Source organism: Zootoca vivipara, chromosome 2 (genome assembly GCF_963506605.1).
Source record: "Zootoca vivipara chromosome 2, rZooViv1.1, whole genome shotgun sequence".
NCBI lineage: Eukaryota > Metazoa > Chordata > Lepidosauria > Squamata > Lacertidae > Zootoca > Zootoca vivipara.
Window position 1 is genome coordinate 108875529 of NC_083277.1, and position 21161 is coordinate 108896689.

Sequence of the window (21161 nt, forward strand, 5' to 3'; positions counted from 1 at the left end):
AGAGTGGATAGGTTTGATCTTCTTGCAGTCCATGGGACTCTCAGGAATCCCCTCCAGCACCATAATTCAAAAGCATCAATTCTTCAGTGATCAGCCAGCTCTCACTTCCATACATCGCTACTGGGAAAACTATTATTATTATTATTATTATTATTATTATTATTATTATTACTGACCCAACCCCCTGCTTTCCTCTCCATTGCAACCCCCCTTAGATCAGGCTGATGACATTAAATAATTCCACTTTCTGATGCTGAATATAGGATAGTTCAGAAGAGTAATCTGTTTTTTCCCTCCAACCAACTGAAGCCCAGTTGAAACCGCAGTGTAATTGTAAGAATACAGTGACCTGTATAAAAATAATAGTCAATAAGGGGAGGGGGAGAAGCAACTTGTGTAAACTGCAGAAACTCAAATTGAAGTGCAGACCAGGGTACCCAGGTGAACTTTGTTGTCTCCTAAATCAAAAAACTGCCACCTACGAAACAGCTATTAGGCCACCTGAGATGTGTGGAATTGAAACCTTATCTGACACGAAGCAGGAGGGGGAAACCAACGGCACTGCTGGTGAGATGAAACTGCTGAAAAGACCAGGAGAAAAACAATTTCCAGGGATCAGGTAATGTACTAAGCATGATTAGAACCACGAGCCTGTAGGAAACACATGGGAAGTGAGCGTGACTTACAAATGTCTCACAGCCCACACAAAGCCCTTGACTGGGATTTCAGGAGATAAACCATGCAGTCTCCCAGTTCTTAGTTTTGTGAATTTTCAAGTCGTGGTGTGTCACCCTACCTGCTCGTGACCCCCAACAGTTGTTGGGGAGTTGATTTGCGTGAACTGTGTCATTGGCTAAGGGAAATTTGATTCGTATTTTGTCATTAATGTACGTCGCCCAAACGGTTTCTAAGCCATTTACAGGTATAAAGCCCATTTGAAAAAAACATGGCCATTCAGAAATACTCAAGAAAACAAATTCATCAAAACATTAAAATAAACATCCATAATTAAAGAAGCACATTCATTGGTTTCATGCATTTAAATGAACTCTGACTTTGACCCTCAATGTGATAGCAAATGGAATTGACCCATTAGCGCAATAAGTCCCACTGGAAGAACAGAACTTCCTCTCCTTCTCCTCCCCCCCCCAAAAAAAAATATATACTGGGGAGGTTTGGGGAAAAACCTACAAGAGATTTGGGGGCCACATGGTGGGTGCAGAGAAAGAGGAACTTCTGATACACAAGCACTAATGGGAAGACTTCATTGGATACAACCCTTAGTCTTGTGATATCTAATGAATTACATGAATTAAGAAGAACCCATTAAATTTGCCCCTCCTTTCTGAAATATGGTTTTTGACATGATGAAATAGATTATTGCAATGAACTATGTAATACAGATGTGGGGGACATTTGGCCCTCCAGTTGTTGCTGAACTACAACTCCCAACACCACTGGCAATGCTTACCAGGGATGGTGGAAGCTGTAGTTGAGCAACATCTGCAGGACAACCCCCCCCCCAAGTGTAACACTTCCCAGTAGCATAGGAAGGGAGGAGTGGGGGGATGGAGTTCACCGGGCATCACGTGGGACCGCAGAGCAGCAGGGGGGTCTGTAGGGCAGCACAGGGACTGCTGGGGCATCAGTGGGGGCTGCAGGGCAGCCCATGGGTGGCTACAGGGTGGCAGAGGAGCTGCAGGGTGGCACAGGGGTTGCAGGGTGGCATGGGTGCTGCTGGGCGACAGAGCCGTTGTCCATCCCTCTAAAAGCCAGCTAAGTAAATTTTGGTAATGTTCCCCACAAGAAACATGGTGCATTGCTCCAGCGCCAGAGGAAGCCAATCAGGTGTCTGGGGCAGCGTGCGTGCCCTGCGCCTATGGGTGGGGTGAGCTGCCCGCAGGGCAGGGCAACCTGGGGCAGGATGCTCCGCGCGGCCTCCGAAGAGTCTGCCTGCCTCCTCCCACTCAGCCGCCCTACAACTGAGGGCCATGCGGTGGGCGGACCGTTCGGGGTAGTACGGAGCCTGCGGGTGCCCAAGCCACCACGTCACTCCCAGGAGGGACGCACGGCGCGGGCATGCTGCAGACCCCACGGTGTGCCATCCGCCATTTTGTCACCCCCCTCAGGGGTGATACCCAGGGCGGCCCTCCCCCACCGCACCCTTCCTCCGCCCCTGCATTGCTCACCCGTCCATGCCAGCCTGGAAGCAATCAGGCCCTGACCTATCCCAGATGATATACCGCTCATTCACGCTTTCCTGAAGCAGAGACAGCCTATTTTGATTTCTGCTCTACACTCACAGATTTAGGAATAAGCCCCAAAGCACTAGCACCTAATGGGATTAACTGCCGGATAAACACACACGCCCCTTCGCTAAATGTTGATAATTTCTTATGTACGTTTCCCTACAATTCTTATAATCGGGCAGCAGCAGGCAACATGTCAGAAACAAGCGTTTTGCTCATTGCTCAAAAGTCAGGCAGGCCTCTGGCAAGAAAATATTCCCACTTCTGCTACGTTTAAATTGGGGGGGGGGTGTTGTTTCCTATGCAAATGGTAATTGCTCTAGTCTTTAAAGACCAATTGTTGACAAGCTTCAGGCAAGGAAGAAAGCCATTAATATATTACTTTCCCTCTGAAGAACAATATATAGGTAATGGGCCATTGAGAGCATGAATAACACTGACATTGCCAGCAATACTGTATAATTTTAGCATTCTACCACCTTTTAAAATCAAGCTGATCAATGTTCATTGCAGGTACCAAAGTGAAGAAGAATGGCTTACTAAAATCCTAAGGAAGAACACCCAGACCTCATTTTTGCGCTTCTCTGTACCTCCGCTACGGTGCTGTACATGTCACCAGAGTTATATATATTTTCCCTCTTCGCCTCCATTTTAATGTTCATTTTTGATTCCGCTCTGATGGTATCTGCTTCCTTGAAGCAATGATGAATGAGTTATGAACACTGTTTTAACGTCACTCTGCACATCACGGCCAAAGAGATGGAGGACATGCGCCGCGAGGAAAGAATTACCTGCCATAGAGAGGCAGTGTAAAGAGCCTCCTGACAAGTGAAATATTGCACATTTGGGATTGTGCCCAAATCAAAGGATCTGTGCATTATGTATGAATGGGGAGGGGGGGAATACAAGAGGGAAAGGATAGTGCTCAGATACTGTTTACAGAATGCATGTAATATATTTTAATGTATAGAAAATGCCCTGAGGGAGAGCTGGAGGGAGTCAAAATTATGTAGTGGAAAGCAGATCTTGTCTTTCAAGCCTTAAGGGGAATCAACAGAAGACTGTAAGGCTGTATTACATCCAGGTTGCCAGTGGCCAAAAAGCTCCTAGTCAGGTCAGCTCTCCTGAGTCTAGAGCCAAGCCCAAGTTCATTTATTTTAGAAGCCATTTTTAAAAAAGAAAGAAAGAAAGCTTCTAGGGGGAAAGGGGGATGGCAGAATGTTCTTCAATATCTGTAACGGATGCCATTTTTCTCAATGTCCTGAACCCCTGGACTACCTGGCGACAAGTCAGTAGGTCAAGTCCCCAGTCCACGGTCAATGCTCAAGTCCAAAGTGAAGCACAATCCTGTAAAGATCCTGGAACATCCAAGCTGAGGTCCTTCAACATGGGCAGTTGAGTAAACCCAGCACCTCAGCTTTGCTGCCCTTTTATACTGTGTCTGCGGACTGCAGCATCTGGATTTGACGAGGCAGGTGACCCTCAACTGTACCATTTCTACTCCAGCTGAGGAATCACACCTCCTCCCAGAGCTAGCAAGCCCCACCTAGCTAGCTAGTGAGCTGGGCTGTGGTCCCTTACCTGCCTCAGCCTCCTGGTGCGACCCACACGCCATTTCCTAAGAGTCCGCCATGTTTGTGGAGACAGGGGCCCCTTTGGCTGTGGTGATGGGTCCTGCTGCTCTGGTTCCTGTGCGCTGACCCCCACCCTCTCGCCATCCTCCGTCACTCCATGAGTACTTCCTACACCAACCTCTCCTTCCCCATGCCCAGCTCACTCCATTGTGTCCCAGTCCTGACCACACCCCTCGCCAGGATCCTCCTCCTCCTCCCCATTGTCCTGCCAGTTCATGGCATGCAGCTGACAATGTTGAAAATGACCCTATGAAATTATCCTTCTATCAAATTATTGTGACATTATCACTTCTATCAAAGTTGGGGAGCTTGGAGATTTCCTGATGGTTTTGTTTTGGCCTTTCCTGACCTCCCCCCCCCTTTTCTTTTCATTTGGTATTAATATTTTTATTGAAAAGGTTTTAATTATAAAGAAAGAACGTGATGCAAAGAAAAAGAAAAGGCACAAAAATGTGTAGAAAGGAAACAATATGTGAATATAAACAATATTGTATTACATTTTCCCCGAATACCTTTGAGATTTCCTGATGTTGGTGGAGTCAAGCTTTGATCAGCACAACTAGGAATCCCAATCAAATTGAATCCCTGTTCTATCAAGAGTTTGCACTTTCTGAACTTTCCTTACCAGCAACAGCACAGAACATGTGGTTGTTCTACGAAGCAGAGGTCACAGAGTGGGACTAAAAGCATGACTTCACTCATATGTCAACACAGCATTGCCTAATACAGGCATCCCCAAACTGTGGCCCTCCAGATGTTTTGGCCTACAACTCCCATGATCTCTAGCTAAGAGGTCCAGTGGTCAGGGATGATGGGAATTGTAGTCCAAAACATCTGGAGGGCCGAAGTTTGGGGATGCCTGGCCTAATACATAAAAAGCTCCCAAACTGTGAACTCCTAAGCCTGCTCAAACCTTCCCAAAGATCAGCACTTGGAGATTAAGTTCACTATTGTTATATGGGTAAAAAAAATGAACAGTCAAATCCCAATGATTCTCCCCACTTTGACAAAGAGGCTCAACTTTTAACTGAGGAGTAGAGATAAAATCCACAAGTAATAAAAGAGTTAACTTATTTCTACGTGAAAAAGAACAATAATGAGCAATGCATCCCATTTGGTTTTCAGTTCATAAAAGGAAACAAGTTAGCTGAGAGAGAGCCTCATTGAATTCAGTGGGAATTTCCTTCTGAGAAGGCATGGTTAGGACCATAGCTGCCAAGCTATCCCTTTTTTTAAGGGATTTCCCCTTATGCTGAATAGGCTTCCTCGCAAGAAAAGGGAAAACTTGGCAGCTATGGTTAGGACTGCCATACATCTGGAATGTCCCAGGCACATGGGTCAACATTTTTTTCCTGTCTGGATTTTCACTGTTTGGAATATGGCAATGCTAGGTGAGGAGTGCAATCTTAGTGCATTTAGGCTTCCCCTGGAAACAAACAACACTTCAAAAGGCAGTGGCAGCGGCAATTATTGGACAGTGAATATGTAAATAACTTTCACTGCAAAGCAATTTATGAATTCATTTATGAGAGATGTGTGCATTTTTTAATAAAAAAACTTTCATTGTAGAGAATTAAGGCAAAAAGTATTCATAGCAAGAGTCTGTGCTGCAACAGAAAATGAACAGATGGACAGAAGAAAAACCACTTGATAGTCGATTTTCTATGGATTCCTCCAGCATCCCTAGTCACATGTCTACATTCTTGCCATAAGAAAAAAAATACTTTGCATACAGATGGATGAATCAGACTTTTCCCAATCCACATCAGATTCACATGTGTTCATTCATAAATCTGTTTCTGCGTGAATCTGTGTGTGGTTTTAATAAGTATGACAATGTGGATTTAAATAGATATAATATCTCAATGTCCACATTTATAAATTCCTTTACACATGTTGGTGTGGTTTTTGAGCCAAGAGCTGTATCACAAAATTCAGAGAAGTACAAAATGCAAAGGATAACTTTAATCCAATCCTTGTATTATTCCGAAGAGTGAGAATTAGGTTGGTTCACTCAAAAATGCAGACTGGACAAAATTCTCTTCCATCCCTAGTTTTGGAATGTTACTAAAATAAATATATTCACCCCAACTAGTTGATTGTACACAAAATCTGCAAATACATAATTTAAAACATAATAGCATGCAAATTTATTCAACAACATTCTGCTGTTAGAAGAAAAGTACAGCCCCCTTCTTTAAAAGAAGATCTGTGTTAAGTATTCAGACAGTGTTCATTTAGCTCAGTAGTTAGGAATCTGTTTAGAACAAGCAAAAGGATTAAGTTTCTAATATTAGTTTTATGAGATTGTGTCCTATTAGTGCCTTCAAGGAATGAGAGGGCATTTACCACCTAATGAACTACAAATAAATTTGCTGAAAATAAGAAGTATGTTTAGACATGTTAAGTGATTTGCTATTATACAGCCTCTTGAAGTTAATTTTGCTTCCAGTGCAGTTTAAGTTAATGTGTCTTTATTAAATGTTAATCTCTTTCTCTGTCTTCCGAGAGGTAAAATTAAGGGAAGATTTTACTGGAACTTTGATGATTTGCATGGTTTAAAATTAACATGTATATATATTTAAAAATAAATCCTTGCATATATCCTGACTGCAAAGTAGGCAACTTTGAGCAACTTTGGGATTATGGTGCTTTCCAAAGTCTCAGAGGCTGGCAATTGTCATCTCTTTCCTCCCCATGATCCCATTGGCAGGAAACATTCCCCTAATTATGTTTGGTTTTACAATAGCAAATAGTATTGCTGCAACATGATGCTATGTCATCAGATAGTGCTGACGCCAAGCCTATCCAAAATGAGAGCAAAAACTTCCCCATCTTTGGGTTCCCATCCAACTCTACAATTCTATTCTTCTATGATTCACTCTGGAGAAATTCACCACCACAATTTTAGGAAATGTTGTTTGTTGCCATGACCTGGAAATAAATGGCAGTGGCAGCAAATAAATCTGGAGGGGCAGTTCTGAGAAACCTTTCACACCTTCCCTGATCCCCTTAGGACATTCACAGGGAAACCAAAATGCTTGTTTACAAAGCTATTGTACTACCAACCTTACTGTATGCTTGTGAAATGTGGACCTCTTTTAAACCCCATCTCCACCTTCTTGAAAGATTCCATAAACAGTGTCTCCAAAAAAAATTACACATCACTGGAGAAGACAGGTGAACTAATGCCAGTGTGCTGGAAGAAGCAAAGTTCACCAGTATCGAAGCGATGATTCTTCAACATCAACTTCATTGCACTGGTCATGTTGTGTGGGTGTCTGATTATTGTCTTCCAAAGCAACGACTCTATTCCAAACTTAAAAATGGAAAGCGTCATGCTGATGGTCAACAAAAGAGGTTTAAAGATTGTCTCAAGGCAAATCTTTAAAAAAAAATGTAGTATAAGCACCGAGAACTGGGAAACACTGGCCTGCGAGCACTCCAATTGGAGAACAGCCTTTACCAAAGATGTCATGGGCTTTGAAGACACTCAAACTCAGGATGAAAGGGAGAAATGTGCTAAGAGGAAGGCACGCTTGGCAAATCCACACCGTGATCAACTCCCACCTGGAAGCCTATGTCCCCACTGTGGAAGCACGTGTGGATCCAGAACTGGCCTCCACAGTCACTTAAGGACTCACTGCTAAAACAGTGTTTATGGAAGACAATTTTACTCAGCTACAAGTGATTGCCAAAGAAGAAGAAGTAGAAAAGTGAATGGCCATTGAATTCTAGGAGACACTTGCTTAAGTCAACTTTGATGGCTTTTTTTGGCTCTTATCCTCCTAACTGTCCTCACCTTACTTGAGTTTTGGATATTGGTGTGGTTCCCCCCTCCTCCAGCCCAACATGGTACTACTTAAGAACATAAAAGGAGCCCTGATGGATCAGGCCAGTGGTCTATCTCAGCCAGCATCTTGATCTCACAGTGGCCCACCAGGTGCCTGTTTAATTCCATGTCAACTTGTTTAATTTCCTATCTTATCGTGAGACACCTGCTCACTCTCTGACTCCAAATATATAAATATGCACTCACAGCATATTCCCAGTGGTGCAAACACTGTTTGTACATCATCAGCCTGGACAAATAAGGCTAAACGCTCTAAGATGAACATTGTCTTATGTTTGCCCTTTGCAATCTACCAGCAAATCCCTAAAGGTCAGTGCGGAAGAACTGGGATTGCATGGACTTATTCTGCTGCTATCCTTGAGATCAAATAAGGCTTTATTTTTCAGGTGCAATGCACACACTGTAATACATGGCCTGCCCTCTTTGCAGTGAGCACACATGGAAAGCACAGTTGCTGGTTCCCATTATTTCTTCCCCAGGGCTTTTGCAATTATTACTGGAGTAACAAAATGCCTGTCTTTATGATGTGTGGAATATAACTGAGTAATGAGCAAGTGAATAAAGAAAAGTGAGCAAGTTAATAAAGAGGCATCTTAGTGACTCACTTTGCTGGCTTATTCAGTAGATCATGGACTTGTTTATTTGCCTACTCATTCCACTCACTTTACTTACAAAATATATTCACTTTACCGCAGGGTTGGGGAACTGGCAGCCATCAACATATTTATTGGACTCCGGCTCCCATCAGCCCCAGCCTGCGTAGCCAACTGTCAAGGATGATGGGAGTTGGAGTCCAACAATACATGAAGCATCACAAAGTCTCCATTTCCATTTTAGTGCAGCCTCCAGCCATGTGGTTTTGTGCCACACCAGCAATAGCCACCATATATTGACAGTTAGTGGCAACCATTCGCTGAATGGGAGGAAAATAAAGGCTGCCCTTGGAAATCCCATCCAGATGGGGCTCTAACCCGCCTCCTTTTCCTGGTGTCTATATTGAGGATCAGGTTTTGGTCCTCAGCTGTGTCTCAGATTGCAGCTTGTTTCCTTTGTCCCATAGAATTTAATGGGAGTGGAGACTGAGGTTGCTATCTGCATAGGCCAACTCCTTCATTGGTTTATACCCACCCTGGGTTCTGTGTTGTGTTTGTTTTTTTTGACATTCCACTAACGTGTGATGGAATCCCATGAACTGGCTTGTTATAGAGAGAGATAACAATGGCTTCCATAGCTAAAGAATCCTTTCATCAATAAGAACAGTACCCATCAGAAGAGCAAGTTGTATGTGCATCAACAAGACCTGCAATGGCGAAATGTGTAGTGGCAGAGCACGCAAGCTGAATAGCCAAGGTCAGCCTAACTGTTCCTGACAGTTGTGACTGATTAAATGCTTAAGTCCTGCATTCTTTCTAATCTCATTTACAATGGATATGGAAAGGATGTCACAAGCCTGCCAACAATTAACCGGGGGTGGGAGAGAGAGGTGTACCATCTCCAATTGTCTCCGGTGAAGCAGGTTTCTAAAACCATCTCTAGCAGGAAAATTTGGTGAATTACCAGCATCCCGGCAGCTCACACAAGTGACATCACTGACAGCAGCAGGAAAGTGCTGCTTCCCTCCTGGGGACAGATGGAGTGCTTGGCAGCACAAATCTATCCCTTAAAAAAAATTAAATGGGGTTACACAGGTACTAATGCAAAAAAGCAATCCAATATATGTGAGGAAAAATACATTTTCCATGACTTAAACTCTTACATATTTGTCCAAAGTTGGCTTTGGGAAAATATCCAGCATATTCTACATTGGTTCATTTTGCTTATGTAGGTCCCCTCTCTCTTTGGCGATCACTCATAGCCCATAGCTGCCAAGTTCTCCCTTTTTTAAAGGGAAATTCCCTTATGCTGAATAGGCTTCCTCGTGAGAAAAGGGAAAACTTGGCAGCTATGTCATAGCCGAGTAAGATTGTCTTCCATAAACACAGTTTTAACAATGAGTCTGTAAGTGACTGTGGAGGCCAGTTCTGGATCCACACGTGCTTCCACAGTAGGGACATAGGCTTCCAGGTGGGAGTTCATCACGGTGTGGATTTGCCAAGCGTGCCTTCCTCTTAGTACGTTTCTCCCTTTCATCCTGAGTTTGAGTGTCTTCAATGCCCATGACATCTTTGGTAAAGGCTGTTCTCCAACTGGAGCGCTCGCAGGCCAGTATTTCCCAGTTGTCAGTGTTTATACTACATTTTTTAAGATTTGCCTTGAGACAGTCTTTAAACCTCTTTTGTTGACCACCAGCATTACGCTTTCCATTTTAAAGTTCGGAATAGGGTAGTTGCTTTGGAAGACGATCATCAGGCATTCGCACAACATGACCAGTCCAGGTTCCCAAGGCACCCTTGGCTGGTGTGATTAATCAACAGAACAAGAAAACTGTGGTCTTCCAGATGTTGTTGGTCTCCAACGCCCATCTTCTCCAGTCAGCAAGGTTAATGGTCCAGGGTGATGGTAACTGTTGTCCAAAAATATCCAAAGACCACAGATTCCTCAGAACTCTGCTATATCCTGCTCCAAAACATTTTGGTGGAGACCAAAAATTTGAATTTAAAATTCAGAAAGGATTCTGCAATCCAGCCCCGATAGGCACACAGATGTCCCCTAGTTTCCACAAGGACTCACAGCATCTGCTCTAAGGACCCTAATAAGCTGATAGAGGAAGAACAGTGTTACCCCATGGCAAACTGGAGACCTTCAGATATAGGATATAGGTGTAGCACACCACTAGAATATCCCAGGCCATGTTATTCCATGTTTCACGTATTCCCAGAAGTAGCTCTGAACCTACCAGAAAGACATGGGTGTTGATTCCACTCCGGCAATGCCATGATTCCTGTCTGGATTCTAGTTGGGCAGAAGTCTCTGCTCCACTCCTAGGTTTCCCTGCTCAGTGCAATAGTTTCATCCATGGTATATGTATGAAGGGAACGCAGTGTCATTCTGGGTCAAACAATACTGCTAAGAATTCGTCTTGAAAAATGCAGCTGGTGACTCAGCAGAAGGAGGGCTCTCACAGGGACTTAAGAATCACAGGCAGTGTGCAGAAATGTGACCCACATCTCTTGATGTATGTATGCATGCCCCCACCCTATCAGGGTCAGTAATCACAGGGGGACAGTAGCATTAAAAAAAAGCGGTAGCAAAATCACACACTGTCAAAAATGAATGAGGCTGACCCAGAAATCCTGTAAACCAGGATAGCTCTCTTTCCCCCATCCTACCTCATCACCGTCATCAATATGTAGATGACACCTAGCTCTGTTTCTCCATAGCATCTGGTCCAGATGAAGCTGAGTTGCTGTTGAACCAGTGCTTAGAGTAGTAACGGGTTGGATGCAGGTCAGTAAACTGAAGCTGAATCCCAACAATATGGTGGCATTGTTGGTGGCCATTCTCATGTCCAGAAACTGGGTGGACATCCTGTTTTCATGGAGTCATACTCCACCTGAAGGAATTCATAACCTAGGAATAACGCTGGATGACTGGAGGCCCACAACAGTCGCCAACTAAAGTCATTCCTAGACCAGGACATCTTGACACAATAGTACATGTTCTAGTACGCTTGTGCTTGGATTACTGTGATGTGCTTTACATTGTGCTTCCCTTGAAGATGGTGCAGAAACTTCAGCTAGTGCAAAATGCACCCATTAGAGTGCTGACAGGTGCATTAAGTCACATAACGCCCATCTTGTGGAATCCGCACTAGATGTCTATACATATGTCACCAGACATATGTATTTGGTTTTGGAGATAATTTTATTTATTTATACATACATACATACATACATACATACATACTCCACCCATTTGGCTGGATTTCCCCAGCCACTCTGGGTGGCTCCCATAAGAATATTCAATCAATCAGACTTTATTCGACCGTCAGTCAAAAATAAACATTTATCCATACAAAAATTAAAACATCAAATGTAAGAATATTAAAAACATGATAAAACATCAAACATTAAAAACTTCCCCAAACAGGGCTGCCTTCCGATGTCTTCTAAAAGTCAGATAGTTGTTTATTTCCTTGACATCTGATGGGAGGGCATTCCACAGGGCGGGCGCCACTACCGAGAAGGCCCTCTGCCTGGTTCCCTGTAACCTCACTTTTCGCAGTGAAGGAACCGCCAGAGGGCCCTCAGAGCTGGACCTCAGTGTCCGGGCTGAACAATGGGGGTGGAGATGCTCCTTCAGGTATACTGGGTCGAGGCCGTTTAGGGCTTTAAAGGTCAGCACCAACACTTTGAATTGTGCTCAGAAACATACTGGGAGCCAATGTAGGTCTTTCAGTACCAGTGTTATGTGGTCTCGGCGGCCACTCCCAGTCACCAGTCTAGCTGCCCCATTCTGGATTAATTGTAGTTTTGTATGTTTACATACAAAGCCCTGAATGATCTGGGACACAGTTATCTGTTGGAGCACCTCTCTCCAGACCAGCCAACCTGGACCATGAGATTGGTGGTGGTTTCTTCTTGCTGTCCCACCAGCAAGAGTGTAGCTTGCTATGTGGCAAAGTGAGAAAGGACATGCTCCATAGTGTATGACTTATACAGTAACTGGCTTTAATTGCCATTGCATCCTTCTTGTTGTTGTGTTTAATATGTTGCTCGGACCACCCTGTGCTTCGCTGTGTGACTGAAGGGTGGTCTAAACATTTTGTAAATAAATCGTATCTCTGCTCCCTGCTTCTGGAGGTCTCTGCTCGGCCATTTTGTCACTCTGGAGAGACAGTGAATCAGGCAACATAGCAACAAGGAACTATAACACTCAATTTGCCTTCCCCCTAGGTTGGAAGCAGGAGGGAGATAATAAGGCTTGGATTAAATTATATGTTGCAGCCATCACACAGCAGTTGCCAATAGTCAAGGAAGGGCTGGATTAACCATTAAGCTAATAAAACTAGCCTTAAGCCCCCATAATTTTAGGCCCTCAGATTCCCAACTCAGTCAAAAAGCTCATTGGGTGAGCTTGCACCAAGCACTCTTTCCCAGCTTTATCTTCCTTAAAGGGCTACTCTTGTTTTGAAGATGGGTGAAGGAGAGAAGTCCAGGCCACCTTGAAGATGTGTGTGTAGTGGATTATTTATGTTTCAAGATTTAAATATATTGAGAGAGAGAGAGAGAGAGAGAGAGAGAGAGAGAGAGAGAGAGAGAGAGAGAGAGAACATTTTGTCTGGTGACTTTTTAAACTTTGACTTTCTCCTCCCTGCATTTCCAATATGTGGTAGATATCTTGGTGATTCTTAGCAGATTACCCAGGGGTTTTTTTGTAGCCCAATTGTTTTGCAGTCCAGTTATTTAACAAGAGCAGCAATGAAACAGCTTCCCCGCTCTAGTTTGGAATAACATCATCCCTGACCACTGGTCCTGGTTTTGGGTGTTGATTTTGTACTTTTTGATGCAGGTCACCAGGGTTTCCCAAACTTGGGTCTCTAGCTGTTTTTAGACTGCAACTCCCATCATCCTTAGCTATCAGGACCAGTGGTCAGGGATGATGGGAATTGTAGTCCAAAAACAGCTGGAGGGCCATGTTTGGGAAAGCCTAATATAAATCATGGGAATAAAAAAAATTCCTTCCAGTAGCACCTTAGAGACCAACTAAGTTTGTCAGATGATTCACTTCCTCCTGGAGCCGGATTGGGCTGCTCCTGCGGGCCAATCAGGTTGCTGATTCACTTCCTCCTGGAGCTGATGTCCTTCCTCCTGGAGCCGGATTGGGCCGGCTCCTGCAAACCAATCAGGTTGCTGCCTTCTACGATCCTACCTGCCTATTATTCTAGGATCCAAGCTCAGTAAACAACAGCTTCATTGGATTTAAGGTAGGGTTGCCATATTTCAAACAGTGCAAGTCCAGACAGAAAAGTTGTTGAACTTTTCGCTTTGAAGTTTTTGAGCTATTTTTAAGGGAAGTTGCCAAAAATGACACTGCCGACATAGGTTGCCCTACGTCTGGATTTCCCCAAACCTATTTTTTGTTTTAGCAGTTTTCGCCCAGACACGGCTTCCAGCGGTATTCTGGATATCTCCAGGAAATTCCGGATGTATGGCAACCCTAGTTTAAGAGTGCTAGCATAAGGAATGCTTTAAAACAGGCACGCCCAACAGGTAGATTGTGATCTACCAGTAGATCACTGGATGTCTGTGGTAGATCACTACTAGATCACTGGCACCCCTAAAAAAAAGCTCACCCAAAATTTTCCTCCTCCCTAAAAAAGCTGAACTATGACCTGAAGCCCTAAACAAAAATGGGCCTCCCTCCCTCCTAAAAGAAGCTCAACAAGTTTGACCTAAACCCCCCAAAATAGGGCTTCCCTTCAAAAAACTCAACAGCTTTGACCTGAACCCCCCAAAAGGGGGTAGATCACTCCCAGTTTTTAACTCTGTGAGTTGATCAGAGTCTCTTGGGAGGTTGCCACCCCTGCTTTAAAAGATAGAAGGGATGGGAAGTAACCACTATCCTCTAGCCTTAGGAGCAGGGATAGCCACAGTACAGCCATATTCTATATCCTGAACATGGAACTATGTCCTCATACTGTTGACATAGAGTTGGTCTCTAAGGTGCTACTGGAAGGGATTTATTATTATTATTATTATTATTATTATTATTATTATTATTATTATTATTATTATTATTATTATTTCGACTACGTCAGACCAACACAGCTACCTACCTGTAACAATAAACCATGGGGTTATGCTACTACGCAACGCAACTGGTTCTACCCGCTGGTGGACCTCAAGGTTCAAGTAAAAGACAATGATCCTACAAGCCCAGAGCCTCGCTGCACTATAACAGCTTGAACCATCTTGCTAGCCTTATTACCGGCGAAGTACACCAGACTGTGAAAGGTGCACGTTTGCCATTTATTATAGAGACCCGAGCGCCAGTTTGCAGGTCTGCTCTTCATGACTTTTTAGTAACACAGAGCCATTACTGCCATTGTTGTTGTTGTTGTTTAGTCGTTTAGTCGTGTCCGACTCTTCGTGACCCCATGGACCATAGCACGCCAGGCACTCCTGTCTTCCACTGCCTCCCGCAGTTTGGTCAAACTCATGTTGGTAGCTTCGAGAACACTGTCCAACCATCTTGTCCTCTGACGTCCCCTTCTCCTAGTGCCCTCAATCTTTCCCAACATCAGGGTCTTTTCCAAGGATTCTTCTCTTCTCATGAGGTGGCCAAAGTATTGGAGCCTCAGCTTCACGATCTGTCCTTCCAGGGAGCACTCAGGGCTGATTTCCTTAAGAATGGATAGGTTTGATCTTCTAGCAGTCCATGGGACTCTCAAGAGTCTCCTCCAGCACCATAATTCAAAAGCATCAATTCTTCGGCGATCAGCCTTCTTTATGGTCCAGCTCTCACTTCCATACATCACTACTGGGAAAACCATAGCTTTAACTATACGGACCTTTGTCGGCAAGGTGATGTCTCTGCTTTTTATGATGCTGTCTAGGTTTGTCATTGCTTTTCTCCCAAGAAGCAGGCGTCTTTTAATTTCGTGACTGCTGTCACCATCTGCAGTGATCAAGGAGCCCAAGAAGGTAAAATCTCTCACTGCCTCCATTTCTTCCCCTTCTATTTGCCAGGAGGTGATGGGACCAGTGGCCATGATCTTGGTTTTTTTGATGTTGAGCTTCAGACCATAATTTGCGCTCTCCTCTTTCACCCTCATTAAAAGGTTCTTTAATTCCTCCTCGCTTTCTGCCATCAAGGTTGTGTCATCTGCATATCTGAGGTTGTTGATATTTCTTCCGGCAATCTTAATTCCGGCTTGGGATTCATCTAGTCCAGCCTTTCGCATGATGAATTCTGCATATAAGTTAAATAAGCAGGGAGACAATATACAACCTTGTCGTACTCCTTTCCCAATTTTGAACCACTCAGTTGTTCCATATCCAGTTCTAACTGTAGCTTCTTGTACCACATAGAGATTTCTCAGGAGACAGATGAGGTGATCAGGCACTCCCATTTCTTTAAGAACTTGCCATAGTTTGCTGTGGTCGACACAGTCAAAGGCTTTTGCATAGTCAATGAAGCAGAAGTAGACGTTTTTCTGGAACTCTCTAGCTTTCTCCATAATCCAGCGCATGTTTGCTATTTGGTCTCTGGTTCCTCTGCCCTTTTGAAATCCAGCTTGCACTTTTGGGAGTTCTCGGTCCACATACTGCCTAAGCCTGCCTTGTAGAATTTTAAGCATAACCTTACTAGCGTGTGAAATGAGCGCAATTGTGCGGTAGTTGGAGCATTCTTTGGCACTGCCCTTCTTTGGAATTGGGATGTAGACTGATCTTCTCCAATCCTCTGGCCATTGCTGAGTTTTCCAAACTTGCTGGCATATTGGGTGTAGCACCTTAACAGCATCATCTTTTAAAATTAGCTCATAGCTTCTCTGAGTTATTCAAGCCCCTTCGCCACGACAAGGCATTGATCCATGAAGGGGATTACTGCCATTAGCATTCTTAAATTAGGGCACCTTTTCCTGGCACAGTAAGATACTCCAATATAACACAGCAAACACTGTGACTCAGTCCTGTTACACAAGCTGCATATAACTTGGCACCAGCTTAAAATATTGTGTGGCATTCAACACCACACTAGTCTCACTGTTCATCAGCACAAGCACTTCTGCTTGCCCAACAAAACCATCTCCCCTCTCCTCTCCCTGTGATCTATTCTGGGGGTTTTCTTGACCCCCCCAAGCCATTTGAGGGGTTCACAGGCATGCCGGGTGGAAGAGAGGAGGGTATTCCCTGTTGCACTAGTAGAAATCCTTGCACCAGCTCTCACTAGTGCAACTGTTTTGTTGAATCCAGCCCTTTGAGTACATCCACCCCGATTACTATACTGTTAGCAATTAATTTTTTTTTAAAAAAAATCCCTGCAGATCACCCATTTTTCATAATAATTAAGGGATGCTTGCTTTAGACTGAGGAAACAGGAGGTATGTTTTCCCCTCCTTACTATCTGACCCACTTCAGCTAATGCCAAGCATGCTGCTAATTATTTTAAGAAAAGAATGAAAAATAATCAGAGGAAAACTGCTGCAGGTGTCCATTATTATGCGCGGCACAGAGTAAATAAACTAACGGTGTGCCTTGTGTTATTAATATTACTGAGGTGCTCCTAACCCTGGTGTCCTGGCCAAGCTCCAGCTCGGGTAATTACATTTTGCAACTAGAATTCCCTGTGCATTTAGAGGCTGAACATCTAGCTCCCGGAAACGCGATACGGCAGGAGAATCGCACCGCTCACCTGCAAAAGAACTGCTATGCCTTAAGAGGCACAGTTGATTTCTGTGCAAGGCAGTGATATATTTATATATGTCTCTGTCAAATTAAGCTGGTGGGATATATAAAGAGATGTCTTATGCCAGGGTACAGAAACCTGTGGCTGTTGTTGGACTCTAGCTCCCATCATTGGCCATTGTTATAGAGAAGGAAAGAACATATAAGCTGAAGTGAATTAATTGATTAGTTCTATTTCCCCCGCCCTGAGGCCTAGTTTACACTTTCAACAGAAATGAGTGCTAAAGCCTTACCTTTATGGGCTTGAATAAAAAGTTTTTACACTTGTTGACTATAACTTGTGAACAGCCCAGGGAAGCTGCAGGCAGCTGGTCATCCTGGCAGCACAAACAAAGCCTCATATTCCCATATATATATACAAGAATAAGACATTTTGCTTCCAGAACCTGAGATTCCCCATCTTTGTATTAGGTGTAGGGAAGAATTGTCCAGGCTATCATCATCAAGAACTGAGAATCAGTTCCTCTGTTTTTCCCCATGTAAGTGAAAAGCCATATGCTGCTAGCAGTCACAGTTCCTGCATTAATCATGTCACTTCAAGTTGCCATAGACACCAGAGTTAAGGACAGTAAAGACAATGTTCACATTACTCAGGGTCTTTGAGTCTTGTTCTTTACTGGTGCTCTGCCCACAACAGTGTGGCTTCCACCATTTGACACACAAAAACAAAGGCAATGGCTTGTGCTAAGTCAAGTCCTCAGATGAAGGTAGTCAGTAAGCAAAGTAAATCCATTGTTTCCATCACCTTCAGTGGTCTAGAATGTTTTTGAACTAGTGGGCTTTGCAATAAGCATTTCAATATTAACCGGAAAGTGTTGTTTTCAATGGAGATTCCATACTTCTGTATCCTGTACGCATCACATAGAATTTTAACCCCAAAGTTAGACATTTCCAGAACTTTAAAAACTACTGCAAATTAAGGGGTACTGCAACAAAAAACAGGCAGCCCATACAGATTACATTTTTATCCCACCTTTCCTATGAGGAGCTCAAGATATTATTCCTTGTAAACCCCATGTTGACATGTCTTTCCATATCTTTTTAGCTTATTGCTAATTCTAATTGGTGTTTTCTCATATTTTTAAACAGTTGCTTTTCGTTCATTCTTTTTGCTGATAATTTAATTGGTTTCGTTTTTTTGTAAACCACTTTGAGGTTTGGTGTTGTTGTTGTTGTTTTAACCACCAAGTGGTATGTATATTTAAACAAACAAATAGACTGTTTTCAGTGATATCTATTTATTTTAAAATAGTTCTGTGCTGCCTTCCAGTGATACACTACCAAGGGGGCTTACATATTTGTTTTAAAAATCAAAACTACAGTATCAACAACTAACAATAAAATGCTTTATAATAAAAAAGGAAACCTCAAAATTCATAACCACTGATCATCATATTAAATTGTTAATGCAAAAAAGGTCATTTCACAGAACCAGCAATTTATAGTGAACAGATGAAGAAAAAAATGTATTCTTCCCAAAAGAGTGTTGCTATAAACAGGATTTAATATATATATATATATATATATATATATATATATATATATATATATTCTAACATAAAAGTGTCAATGTCTAAGGACACAATCATAGATGCATTTCCTAGAGAGCTGGTCCCATGGCCATCCTAACCATAATTAAATCAGTAGGACAATAACCAACTTAGAGAACAAAACAAGCTCTGCACCTTAAGACTTCCCATATAATTTGGCAAGATTAAGACTGCATTCTTACACCCATCTTCATTACATGTCTCTCCCAAGCCTGTCAGTTCTAGCCAGCCTGGCCAGTAGTCAAGGATAATAGTCCAATAATATCTGGAAAGCCACAGGTTTTCTGTGTTCGATGCAGTTTGCTCCTAGATATGTTTATACAGGAGTGCAGACTTAATCTATTTGAGACATTCCTTTCAATGACAGGAATTAGCCAGCTGGAAGAGTACGTGATCTCAATTGCAATAGCCAAAGCCAACTTGGCTCCAGTTGTCTAAATCTCATTATCGGTTGCATGCTTTATAATATTTTCCACTGGAGAAAATAGCACTTCAATTTTGTAAACCTATTTCTGAAAAGTATAGGGAGGAACAGATGTATTGCACCTGTACTTAACAGTGTGCAACACAGGCATGCCTTGTGGGAGAGTCTGTTCAAATGCTGATAACGTGGGCTGCAATGAATCACTGTCCTTAGGATATGACTAACTTGTTTAAAAAGAAGTCAGAGGTCAGACTATCACACTATTTCTCCAATAGAGATAGAAACCACATCTGATTCTGTCTTCTTCCCTTGTTCCCAGTGCAAGACTTGAACTCTGAAGAGTCTCCTCTTCTCTTTTGTTTCTCTACCGTATCTTACTTATAGGTCGCCACTGAATTAGCCTTTGTTCTCCATGTCTTCCCTATGCATCCCACAACTTTCTGGATAGAACTTGAGACGGGTGGCACAATACCTTCAGGCTGGGGTCACATCAGGTATACAAGAACTACAGGACCCCATGATTTGCAATAAAAAATTAAAAATTGTGAGAGTCCTATTTCTCTAATAACCTTTTGCATACACCCCCCCCCTGGCCATTGTCCATGCTTGCTGTACCCGATGGGAGTCTCAATTCAACAACATCTGGAGGATCAAAGTTTCCCCATACTTGGTCTATGGTTTCAAAAGCTGGAGAGAGATTGAGAAGAAAGAGCAAGGTCACACTGTGTCCTGTTATTAATAAAGGTCATCCGTCAGGGTGATCAAGACCAATTCAGCCCCATGGCCAGTCCTGAACCCAGATTGGAATACATCTAGATAATTGTTAGCATTCACAAAGGCCTGCAGTTGTCTTGCCACACAACCCTTTCTGCCACCTTCCCTAAAAAGGGGCTATTTGCAACCACTTGGTCCAGACCAACAGGTCCAATGCCAGCTTCTTTAAGAGTGGTCATATCACCACCTCTTTCAAGGCAACAGGGGCCACTTCTTCACACAATGAAGTGTTAACTATGCTTCAGACCCAATCAGCTAAAACTCCTCTTAAGTCTAATGGGGTTAGAAGCAATAACCAAAGCAACTCAATAACCAAGCAGCCATAGAGTTGACCTCCTTGTGAGTAAACACCCATGCCTTCCATGTCAAACATCCACTGATGGGCAGATCTCCAGCCTGTCCCATAGCATAGAAGGCCTTGAATGGAGTCAATCCTCTTGAACAGATCCACTCAAAAGAGAGAACAGCAACATGCCATTCCATGCAGCCAGAAAGCAAACCGGGGAGGTTGTAGACCAGGCATCCCCAAACTTTGGCCCTCCAGATGTTTTGGACTACAATTCCCATCATCCCTGACCACTGGTCCTCTTAGCTAGGGATCATGGGAGTTGTAGGCCAAAACATCTGGAGGACCGCAGTTTGGGGATGCCTGTTGTAGACTCTCCTTCCTTTAGAGGTTGGGTGACCATCTATCATGGATGCCTTAGCTGAGATTCCTGCATTGCAGGGGTTGGACTAGAGGACTCTTGGGGTCTTTTCCAACTCTACAATTCTATGCTTCTATGAAGGGAAGGAAGCTCAGAACTGGGGCAGCCCTGCTGCTCTCTGACTAGCACAGACAGTTTCACATCCACTCCAAACATAGCTTAGTTTCTGGGCCTATTTTCCTTTGGGGAGGGGGGGAATCACATTCAACTTTCCCTTTTACAGTGTACGTGCAGATAAGCCCTTTTTTATATACTTGGGAAGCTTCAGAGAGTTTTAACTTTCAGTTAAAGAAGCTCACTATGATAACGTTTGAGAACTAGAGCCTGGTAGATTACAGCCAGGGCCTGGAAGCATTAAATCAGAACATTGGTGGTGGGAGGGTGCTGTTAAGACATTTGAGCCATGCCAATTGTAAGGTGGTAACTTCCTTCCCCCATCCAAGGGATTGAAGATATATGCATCAAACAGGAAAGCTTGTGGTTCTCATTCACGGTCCCCCCCACACACCCCACACCCCACCTAAAACAAAACAAAAGGCTTGCCAATGATCCTAGAGCCTCTGCTGAAATAGATGCTTTGAAAGTACAAAGTCCAAGCTTCCATCCCAACCATGTCCAAT